We start from the raw sequence: 12,429 nt of genomic DNA, 5'->3' as shown, positions 1-12,429 counted from the left end.
CAAGATAAGGATTTCCTTGTTTGAAGTAGAAACCAATGCCCAATTACTTATAGTTTAGCACATTCATAACAAATTTGACTTATGGGTGTCTAGCTCGACCAAGCTTTGGGGATAGCATGTGGATGTGAGTGTCTCGACATGTCAATCTCACCATAACCTTGGAATATATAGACTATTGTAGACAAAATAAGGATTTCCGGAGCATCTTTTAAAAGATAAAATTGAAGGCATGTATAATAATCCGTTCCTTGCATGTGGTCCTCTCTCTCTCTCACAAGAAGTTTTGGATAAATTCTCACAATAATTCCCACATTGTGACTTACCTCAACATCATGAGCTTCTGTGAGGGAGGCACCGCATACCTAGATAGGTATGATCGGGGGCAAGGGACCGTCGGCCCATTTCTATGCATAAGTAGGGGTGTGCGTGTGTGTGTGTGTGTGTGTGTGTGTTTTCGGGGGGGGGGGGGGGGGGGGGGGGGGGGGGGGGGGGGTGTTTCCACCTAACAAAGTGTGCGCATGCATGTGTGGGCTAAGGTATGTGTATCTTATATCTATATATTTTATATATCTATATTACAGGAAGAAGGTCAACTGCCAGGTGGCAGCAAATCCACTCTCGAGCCTTAGACATCCAGCCTACGTGGAGGCTTGCTCATCAATTGCACTTCCAGCACCAGCACGAGTGGAGCGCTTGCGTCGGGCTGCGGGCAAAGTTGCTGAGGGTGAGGAGAATCGGGTTGCGGGAAGATTGTCGGGTTGAGGGCAGCGCTACGTCGAGTTAAATAACGGTGCAGTTATAAAAAGCCACACCTCAGTTGAGGTTTTTTTCCAAGGTGCAAAGCGAAACGAAACAAGCGCGAGTGGGGTTTCTTTCCAATTGCAAAGGTCTGTGTGTGTGTGTGTGTGTGTGTGTGTGAGTGAGAGAGAGAGAGAGAGAAAAAAGACTGTCTGTCTGAGCTTGCTAACTCTGCGTTTGCAATTTTTTTCCAGGCCGGGCAAGCTTTTCTTGGATATTCATGTAGTAAGCGCTCTCTCTCTCTCTCTCTCTCTCTCTCTCTCTCTCTCACACACACACACACACACACACACACAGTAAGCTGCCCTCCTACCCTCTACAACTGAGATGGAGGAGGAGCCGGCCCTCTTGTTGCTACCGCCTCACTCAATCCCAACTCCTACCCTCTGCAAGTGAGCACCCTGCGCAGTCTGCGTGCAGTTTCACAAGGAGGCCAGGGCGGTCCTACCAGCGTTAATGGAGGAGGGGGCCACAGCAGCTGCGAGAGCGGCGCACAGCAGGACCCTCTCGAAGGGCCCTCTGCAAGTGAGCACCCTGCGCCGCAGTCTGCATGCAGTTTCACAAGGAGGCCAGGGCAATCCTACCAGCGTTAATGGAGGAGGGGGCCATAGCAGCTGCGAGAGCGGCGCACAGCAGGACCCTCTCAAAGGGCAGAGAGAGAGAGAGAGAGAGAGAGAGAGAGAAGCGAGAGCATGAGGGTGGCGCAAAGCAGGACCCACTCGAAGGGCATGAGAGTGAGAGAGAGAGAGAGAGAGAGAGAGAGAGAGGGAGAATGGGCGCACCGCAGGACCAGCGCTCGAAAAAAACTTTTTTTGAAAAACTTGGCAAACCTACATCTGTGAAACAACAGAGGTAAATTGACAAAATTTGAAGATTTCTACAAACATAGAGAGAAATGATAGTGTATTAAATCATAGCATGTTCAGCGTTGTTGTATCCGAAAGTGCCATCTTCTAAGATTTCAATACTTTTTCTTTGGCTTTGCTTGCTCAAAATAGGCAATGTCTTATCGACTCTCTTTCTTCGCTATGTTGTGGAATACAAGATACTTTTTGTAAGGCTTTAAATTACACTAATTTTTTCAAATTACGTTGTGGAATACAAGATACTTTTTGTAAGGCTTTAGATTTCATTAATTTTTTTAAATTTTTGTAGGTTTTCTCACCTTTAAATATAAAATTTAGAGGTTATAGGTGGGATTACACTAAAGCTAGGTTTTTTTCGAGCATTGAGCAAGACCTTCTCGAAGGGTATGCTAGAGAGAGAGAGAGAGAGAGAGAGAGAGAGAGAGAGGAGTTGCCAATCTACATTAAATTTTTGTAGGTTTTCTCACCTTTAAATATAAAATCTAGAGGTTGTAGGTGGGATTACACTAAACCTAGGTTTTTTTCGAGCACTAAACATTGGATCGTGGGTATTCCACGTGTAAGCTTAAGTATATTTTAGGTCTTTGTCATTCTATTTTTCGTTGTCTCTTATTGAAGGACTATAATTGAAATAATTGAACGAATTGAAAGAATTTATTGTGTTTTACCGATACCTTTTGGGAATGTTCTCTTCTTTTTTGTTGCCTTGGTGGCTCCTTTGTTATACCAAAATGTGATCACAAATAATCGTCACAAACACACACACTTGATTCAAACGAAATCATGTATGCTCTGATCAGCGTGCCCTGCAATGCACTGCAAGAGAGAGAGAGAGAGAGAGAGAGAGAGAGAGAGAGAGAGAGAGAGAGGCCGCCGGAGGCGGCCGGCCATACTAGTGTGTATATATATTTCATCCATTAGATTTCCTTATCTATAGTCTACATTTTTCTGTGCCTTTATTGACGTGTAGTGTTGCATAACTTTTCCTTTCTTGTTTTGGGTGGTGTAGTAGTCAAGGGGACAAGTCTAGGAGGGTAGCTCATGTATGAAAAGGACTTACAAAGACATTTAAAACTCAATGGACATGTAAAGGATATGTTTCTTTTAATATAGCCTTAATACGTTGAAACATAAGGTTTGCACAATAGCCATACCCCCGTGCAACAACAATATCAGTATCCTCAAGGTCTTTTGTTTGTTAAATAAAGGACCATGTGAAGGTAGCGCTCTCTCTCTCTCTCTCTCTCTCTCTCTCTCTCTCTCTCACTCACTCACACACACACACACACACACACACACACATTTATACATACACATACACATGCTACAGAGAGCGTTTTGTTCTTGTTTGAAGTTTCTTTGCATATATGTCAATTCTAGTAACTTCCATGTCAATTTCAATTGAAATTTGAATGGCTAGCATAATCTAGTGTATTAAATGTCACCAAAAAAGATATAAATATTTGACATAAAGTATCAGGGGACCATTGTGCATGGTGCTTTAAACTGAACTTTCATCCCAAATAAGTACACTTCAAAGAACATATTTTTTTAATGACACTCAAAAAGAGTGAATGAGATAATATACGAAAGCAAAACAATAAATTACACCATGCCCATGCTCGGAGGAGCAATGGGTAGAAGAGAGAGCATGAAGACATTTTTTTGGGCCAAACTCACAATTGTGAATGAATGTATCAAATTCTCCATAAAAATACATCATTACCTCAAGCTCGTACCGAGCCTTGAGGGATCACTCAATACATCATGAAACTATAGGGTAAACCCACGTCTATATTCCCTTACATACTGTTAGCAGACATGATGGCAAAAATTACACTATTCCACTTATCCAAGTTCTTCCTTTTCCCAATTGTCATAATCACTTCCATGCTTTCTTGGATAATCTCCCAGAAGCAAGCTATTGTAGGTCCTTTTCAAAAACTCGATGATTTTTCTGGTTTCCAAACTTCTAAGAGTAGCAGAATCTAATAGCTTGTGTACATATTAGCAATGCTTGGCTAATCCTTCTAAAAACAGCTTGTTCTTATAGAAACCTACCTTCCAAGTGCTTTGAACCCATTTGCATATCTTGCGTGCTAGCCCGCTAATCATCGGGTACTCCTTGAAAAGGTAAGAGAGGTTTTCACTTGATATTCTGCACCCCGAGAATTTATCCAAGCCAATGCTTCTAGGAAGAATCTTGGCAGAGCCCCCATAACACCTTCCACAAAAAGATCTTCTTCGACTGTGGCATCTAAGGATACCATATGTTATTAGCCACGGCTCCCCATCTGGGTTCTAGCCATTGCTTGTCCCATAGGTTGTTGAGGAGGGAGAACCAACCAATTGTGAGCATTATATATACTCTTTGTTTGCATATTAATAAAATGCCTGCTCTTAGGCCATCATTAAGCTTTCCACTCTAGATCATACTCACATATCAGCAATATTATCCAATTGTCTAGTCCTTCAACTCTAGTAATTAGAAGCCTTTCAGCGCCATTGAGGTGAAATTGGGTAGCCAATTGATCTGTATTCTTCTAGCTCTTGTTGTTTTTGTCCCAGAAGTGGGCCAAGCATCAAATTTCTTTGTTATTAATCTTTTTGGAAGTTTCTTTCAAGAATGGGCTCAACAATTCACTTCCTACTAATTGGGCCTCAATCTTTTTCCACTAACCACCTTGAGAGAAGAGCTTTGCCTTATCAATCATAACCTTTGTCATGATTGCCCATGCCTAGTCTTGCTTGGTGATCAAGACCACAAATTTAGCACATTGGGCCTCTGCATGAATATAGCAAGGTTGAGTATCCGGATACCACCTTGCTCTGCTGGCCTAGTGATAGACTCCCATTTGGCCCACTACCATGGCATTGAGTCTTTGCTGTTTATTTTACACAAGAATCTTTTCATTGGTTTCAAAACTCTTTCTAGTTGCAATTGCTCATCTTGAGGAGAGGGCTACTAAAGGCAATGTAGAGGAGCATAAACAAGTTAATCACTTTAACCCTACTCAAGAAGGGAAGTAGCACATACTCCCACCTTCTTATCTTGCACCTTACCCTATCTAAGACCCACCAGAATATTTGCTTGTTAGATATTTCGACTTCCAATGGGGCCCTAGGTGTCTAAAATTCTTTCCTTTTGATACAATATATCATGACCATATGGATCAATTCAACGAGTTGTTTTCTGAGAGAGAGAGAGATTAATCTTGATTCTCTCAATTTCACTTTGACCCCGAGGCTATGGCAAATGTTTGCACAATCTCCAAAGCCTTCTTGATTACTTGATGGAAAGCTTTCAAGAAAATGAGGCCATTGTCATGCAAGGACATCCCTTGGATATCCCCTCTTGTAGTACTTGCTTTAAATAGCTGATGGCAAACAATAGCGGGGCCATAGGGAAACAAATTGCATGAAGAATTAACCTATGCATAACCAATCCATAAACATGGGTTTTTAACAAGGAAATCCATAACCTTTACAAGCAGTAACTAGACTAAAATGAACAAATGCAAAAAAGAATGTGTCATGCAAGCCACAACCATGGGTGGACTACCACCCCACACCACTCTGCACATGACACTAGAACCATTGTAAACTGAAAGGAAGCATGAAACATCCAAACCAGAAACACTTTGCATAGAATTAGTACCCAAATCACCAGATCATCACTACCTCTGGAATGTCAAGGCAAGAGGTACAAGTGACATGGTTTCCACGATTTAGTGCAAAGCTATCACCATTGAATTGGCCCCCCATATAGCACCACACCGGACCATGCACTCCAAAACTATACTTCACCAAAAATCTACCATGACAACTGCATCTTTCATGCAGAGTACCTAACCCCAAGAATCCACGTTGTTTGAGGTGATCCAGACACCATCAAAGCAAGAAACATTGATGCCCAAAGTTGCCTTTGGCGGCCTTCACACCTTGTGTCGGCTGGCTACTAAGCCTCACCATATCAATGCTAGAAAAGCGAGAACCACAGACATAAAAATTCAATATGTGGGACATAGGTGACCCGCCTAGTGAATGGAGGCTACAAGAGATAGATAATCTCTCGAAAAACCCAAGCCTAGTGCGTTCTCACCTAGATCGGTCTCAAGTGTGTGTCAAACACTAAAATCTAATCTTCTTATCGCAATCCTAATATGTTGATTTTGTATAGCTATAGTGCACCAAATGCAACAAAAATTGCTACCTAGAATGTGCAGAGTATCCCCATCATCCTATGCTCAAAAGTCATTTTGACACTTGGACAGAATCACGTCAAAGATAAACAACCTATTTTAGATAGGGCGGTTTTGGCCTTTGAAGCACTACATAGCTTCCTTAGGACTTGCTCTATCTACTCCTATGGTCAAAAACCAGTTTTGATGTGTGTATGGAGCGTAAGGAATGAAAACATCTCGTAGATGGGCACTACTAAAAACACAACTTCATCTTGAGATATCTGCATAGAAAGGAAGAGCTTTCACCTATGAGCGTGTTGGTATGTTCCAAATTGCAATGCAACTTCACACGAGGGACACACGAAGGATTGAAATAGTAGAGAGTTCAGTGAACTATACTATAGCATATGCTCACTTTCATTATCAAAAAAACTTAGGTCAAAATTTATAAAAATTGGCTTATATACCTTAGCCGAAGTTTAAGAAATGAAATACTAACTAAATGGCTCTATGATAAAGCTAGGAACTGTAAATAATTACAAATCTAGAAGCCCCTTGTCCCTTTACACTCTTTGGAAAATAAATATGATACAGCAAGTTTGGACTTTACGTGGTTTCAAATTAATAAATGAGGCTTTGGTATAATAAGCGGGGATAAAAATGTGATAATGATGATCGTGTTAGTTGAGCAGCTTACAGTCCCCCCCCTCCTTGCTTGTGTCATCCATGACACAGCTACTTAGGGTGCTAAGTAGAGGTCGGTCTTGCAAGTTGTAATCCACTTCAAGTGCTACTCCAATCCTTGATGGTACTTAAGACTCGGGTCTTTATCTCCTGTAGACATGACCTGCATGGTAGTTTTATTCTTGTGCTCAATGGCTGAGTAGCCAAAAAATCTAGCTCTTAAGTTGGCGATGATTGGGCCAAAGATCTTGCTTATGTAAGTGAAGAATCCCATATAGAACGCCTCCTCGAAGGTTTGCATGTAGTAGAAGGGTAATAGAATTACCCTGGTGTAAAAACCGTAGAGCGAGCATAGAGCACCTCCTCTAATGGTTGCTCTGACAATTCATAGCATAGGCCTTGATTGCCTTCAAGCAATAATATACATGTTGCATCTATCTGTTCAGCTCGATGTAATGTCTGTAAACATGTGAGAAGCATCTTGGAGACTTTGGCCAACATGATGCGGGCCAAGTCTGGTATTTTGCATAAGAACTGTATCGTAGATGAGAGATTCTCCACCATATAATCTTCAATTGGCTTGCCAAAACTCATGAATTGCAAAGTGTATGTATCCCCCATTGTAGTTTTTAGTTGGTCCTCCCCGGAAGTAGATGCTTCAGTTTTTATGGCCACTTGAGCTTTTCTAAGCTCTTCCTTGAGATTTTCTATCTCCTTTTGATGTCTTTCTTCTAGTGGTAAGCATAAACTGCATCTTTCATTCTATCCATAGCCTCATGTGCATATGTAGCATTTTCATCTATTTCCTCCAAGTCCTCAACTTGTTGGGAAGTGTTGGCTTTGTGTTGGTGTGATGGTCTAGCCATCTCTTCTTCCAGTAGCTTCTCATGCGGTCAATCCATTGGTGTCTATTTAGCTTGTATGGGACCATCCGATATCTCTAGCCCATTAGTTTGAATTTCAAGAATTTTCTCATTGTGAATGCTTGGCTCTTCTTGTGGAGGCTTCTCCTCATGCAATGTAGGAGTGGTGATGGTTGTGGCTTCCTTCTTTTCTTCAGGCACTTCTTTTGACATTGCTTCCTTTGATTGTGTTTTTTCTATGGTCAATGCCTTGGCCTATTCTCTTTGATTCTCTTCTTCCTCATACAGTGTATTTAACCTAGTCAGAGGGTCATTGTGATGGTGGCACATGGGGTTTTTAGAGTGGATTTTTAGTCTCTTTGGTTTGGGTTGCCATTTTTCTACAAAATCCCCCTTTAGCCCTCGTTCAAGCTCAAAGGCTGCCACTTCCCTTTCTATTATGTCCCCTCTTTGTGCCGGCTCCTCATTTTTTACTTTGGGACATGGCCGCTTCTTACTAACTGTCTCTTCCATCTTGGACTTTCCCTTTTCCTTTGTCTTTTTCTCTACATGATCCTCTTTTTCATCTTCTTGGTCCTTGCTATTCTTTGGTGTCACTGATATTGTGGCAGTTTCCTCCTTTACTTCCTCTTTGCAGACTTTGACAATTATTCGCCTCAATCTTGTGGAAATTAGTAAGGTCCTAGGTGGCATTTCTTCTTCCTCCCGACTCCTCTTGCCATGTAGCTATAGATTCTTATCATGGGTTGGTGATAAATTCTCTGCTTGGCCTATAGCATGATATGATATTCTAGTAAGTACCTAGGAGGCCCCAAAAATGAGATTTTCTCTTGCTTCTTGACATGTGTCAAAGTATTATGTATGTACTAGGTATGATTGACATCGGTCGAGACCCCTCCTTCCATGCAAGGGTAAAAGTAGATGCGACTACGTGATTAGGTCAAGTATAGTGAGGTGGCCTCTTTGGAGTGAAATGGAAGTGTTGGTGATAGAACCAAAGTACACACTCTACTTCTCTTTGTTGGAGATCTTAAGATATTGATTTGTGTGTGAAAATAGCCGTGGTTTCCAATTGGTGGTCTCTCATCGGCTTTCTACCCTTGGCAGCTTCAAGGCATCATATATTTGCTCCTCGGTTATGTTCACTTCTATTGGGGTGTTGTTAAGATCCGATATTGTGGCTCAACTATCTTTATTGATACTATGCAATAGCTCATATGCTCTTTTGTAGTCGACGTTGCATGGTTCTAGCTGGATATAGTCTTGAAGGCCTAGATTTTTCCATAGTGGTCTGATTGTATCTTCTTTTGGTGGCTTCTTTTGGCAACATTTGCACTTCCACCTTTACCCCTTGACAACTTTTGAAATTACCATGGTATACAGCGACATGTTGCTGCTCTAACTGGTCTTTATCCATCCAAGTAATATTAGCTTCCTTAAGTGATTGCTCGTCGAGTTGATACGGTGGTAATTGTGCCAACTTGGCCTTCATTATTTTCTTCTTTGGAGCCCCTGAGGTTGATGAGAGAGATCCTGTCATGAGAGCATCAAAAAGTGCATGTCAAACTTTTTTTGACCTTTATTAACAAGTAGAAATGCTATAACAACAATTAAAGTGCAAAAAACCCAAAATCTAGCAAAATTTATCTTTGAAGCGCCTAAGATGTAGATTTGTGCTTATGATTGCAAATTGGTGACAAAGTGAATGTACAGAATGTGTATATGTTGTAGGTGATAGGTAGGAAGTTGGATGGATTTTTGGACTTCGTGGTGAGAGTTACATGCAATATGTGTCCGCTTTTCCACAATTAGAGCTTTTGCTTATTTTTAGGAGTCAACCTTGGTCAAACTTGGTGAAACTTGATATGGAGCTTCATATAGAGCATATAAACACATTCATGATGAAATTTGATAAGAAAAGTTCAATATTCCATGGGTCTATCTTCAGTGCGCTTAAGATAATCTTGCACCGAATTGATTGAAATGCCTTGAGTAGCTCCAATAGGTGTTAATTAAGCGCTATGGAAAGTTTGAGCTTAATATGTGGCCCAAATTCCCTTTGTGTGCACCCTTTTGTATATCTTTGGTAGACATATGCAACATAGTGAAGTTCTTGCTTGATGTGAGAGTGTCAGATTGATACAAGGTATGTGATCATGCTTATGCAATCAAATGTTCAAAAAGTGCTTCATGTGTGAAATATTAACTTAGGTACACCAAAGATAATATCTTCCTAAATTAGCATCCTTTGCCCTCAATTTTCCATGTATAGCCTCTACTAGTTTAGTTAAGGTTAAATGTGGCCATGGTCCTATGTTTTGCACTTGGTATTGATTCCCTTGATGCGGATGTCCCTGCCCGAGTAGAGTTGGATTTTAGGCTACAAACTTGTGATTGTTGATCCCCAAGAGGTTAGTGTGGGTTAGATATAATTGTTAGAGTGTCCCTTTGAGGTTTGGAGTCAACTGGGTCAATATTTTGCACAGAAGTGCAAAATGTCACTTTGCAGCAAGGATATGGTCAATTTTTCATAACCTGATGAGGAGACCTCTAATACACCCTCAATTGTTCATTTACTTGAGTGAGCCCATGGTTCAAGTCTTGTGTGATTTGGATGCACAGGGTGGCCAGTGCAAGTGTTCTTCTTCCCAAAAACTCCTAGATTACTCTGTGTTGCAATGCCCCCTGCGACCTTGGTGGTGGACAAAGTGGTGATCAAAATTCATGTTATAATTAGGAACTTACCCCTCATGGTTGGAGTGAGTAAGAGCTGACAGAATGTGTGTAGAAGCTTGCAAAAGATTGCCATAATCCACTAGCTAGAGATCTCTCCCAAAGGACTACAATGAAATGAGAATGGAAATGGCCTAGTGGACTATACATACCCGGACTTTTCACACACATACCATCTTTTACCTAACCATTGAGTTGAACAACCCCGCAATGTATCCTTCGATCAAGAAATTTCAAAAGCTAGCATCTGGAGACCTTATTGCCAAAAGTTGTCCAAAGTAGCTCAAGGGTTATCAATGGCAAAGTATTTGGTTGGATAACTCTAAAAGAGTAGATCTTGAAGTACTCTTCCTTGATAGTGTTGTGTGTACATCCTGTTGTCATGGTGTTGGAAGCGGTTTGCACTGTAGTGAATGGTGTTGGTGTCAATGGTTGAATCTTTGCCCATTTATACATAACTACTTGGGGCTTTGTCTTGAATTGACATTTGCCAACAGTCTTTGGTTCAAGTCTGACTTCAAGTTTCTGCTTAGGTTTCCATACCCATTGAGTTGGTTGTGACTTTGATGTCTGTTGTTGCGGTTGGTAGGGAGTTGTAACTGAATACTTCTCCTTAGTGTTCAATAGTCTTTTAGGCACCCAAATCTGCTTAGGATTGTTGGTGAGTTGGGTTTTGGGTATCCAAAATTTCCTAGTTCCTTGCATGCCTATATTATGAGGATGGATTCAAGGTTTCACAGTGGGCATCAAAATTAAGTTGTTCCTAATGTTTGGTGTTGGGGTAAAGGCGCTGCACCTTTTGCTCGGGCCGAACGTCCGGTGTCTGACCGCCCGCCCACCGTGTGTACATGCCCTTATTCATTACATACATATGAATATGGAGTTCTTGACTCATACAAATTCCTGAGAGGTTGCTCCACCCACACCGGTCTCGTGCTTCTCCCCTTCCCCACACACACTGCCCCGTGCATGCACACACACATCCGCGCACATGTGAACTCACAAGTGGTATCAGAGCTACAGTTTGGTGGTAGAGGAGGTCTCTTGGTGGCAACGGAGCTCCCACGGAGCTCGACACTTTGCAGCACTGGATTGGGTTGATTCGGAGTGGATACGGCACGGATCAGGTGAGATCGTGGATCTCGACTTCGCTTGCATGTGTAGCCCCTCTCGAGGAGAAGGGGAAATCTTTGAGAGAATCATGGAATCTCTACAGAAACAAAGATCTGCAGGAAAACAAAGCAAAAGGGGATCTTGGAGCTTTTGGTAGCTCTGCAGAAAAAGAGTCTTGGCAACAAAAGCAAGGGAAAATTTTCAAGCTAAAGCATCGACTAGGGCCAAATTTTGGTGAAGGGAAAGCTGTAGCAAAGCAGTTCGACGAGCAGCAAACAGGGAATCAAACATTGCAAGAATCGGGTAGCGAGCACAGTGTGAAAGGATTCGAGTAAGCATTTGCAACCTTAAGGAGAATCAAGGAGCAAGTGAGGACAGAGGTGTCAAGATAAAAATTTTCTTGTGTGTGGTGGTTGCACACACACTCCAGAGGGAATCTTGGTCAGCATGGTCGCTTCTGCAATGAAGGAGCCGAGTAGTGAAAATTCGAGACCTCTCGGATAGAGCGAGCAGAGGATAGAGATTAAAATCGACAGCAGCTCGTAATCGAGCAAGAATTGGAAGCTTGGAAGGAAGCTTGGGGAAATTTGCAGGGCCCTGAAGAGACAAAACCAAGAATCTACTCTACAGTGCTAGTTAACACGCGAGAACTGAGCATTGGAGAGCCAAAGTGCTGTGAGAGGAGCCTAGATAGCAGATTTGGACAGGGAATTTCGGGGCAGCTAGTATCGGGCAGTAGGGTCGAGCTCAGAGAGCATGTGGTGGTAGCGGTGAATACACTCACACACACACTCCCCCTCCACCGCTCGTCAGATGACAGAGACAGAGAATTTTTTTATCAAAATCTCTTTATGAGCCTTGCGTGCAAAGGTGGGTTCCCACGGTGCCCCCGATTCCTGACTGCACTCCTATTAAGCCCCACCCCGCTCTCACACACCTGAGCATCTTGACAGCAAAAGAGGGCGAGCATGAGAGATTGAGATAGAGAGAGATCCTCTCATCACCAAAGGGAATGAAAGAATGCGAGTGAAAGAGAGTGAGTGAGAGAGAGAGCATAGGGCTTTGACACCCTCGTCTCGGCATTGGAGACTCCCATCCGACGGCAGGAGGCGACCTCGACATCAATTTTTGATGATGATTTGGCATTTTTCTTGGCATTCTCCTCTATGGCTTTGAGCACCGGCTATT

General features: G+C 42.2%; 1 long non-coding RNA gene across 1 annotated transcript; it reads left to right on the top strand.

The window, feature by feature from the left end:
• The first annotated feature begins 835 nt into the window (after positions 1-835).
• Positions 836-3,137, top strand: LOC147441259 (uncharacterized). Its single transcript, XR_015184360.1, has 2 exons — positions 836-887; positions 993-3,137. It is a non-coding gene; the product is annotated as an uncharacterized LOC147441259 (long non-coding RNA).
• Positions 3,138-12,429: the final 9,292 nt, after the last annotated feature.

This window comes from Adiantum capillus-veneris, chromosome 15, assembly GCF_014529385.1.
Source record: "Adiantum capillus-veneris isolate H3 chromosome 15, ASM1452938v2, whole genome shotgun sequence".
Classification (NCBI taxonomy): domain Eukaryota; kingdom Viridiplantae; phylum Streptophyta; class Polypodiopsida; order Polypodiales; family Pteridaceae; genus Adiantum; species Adiantum capillus-veneris.
This window is presented reverse-complemented; position numbering and strand designations above follow the sequence as displayed.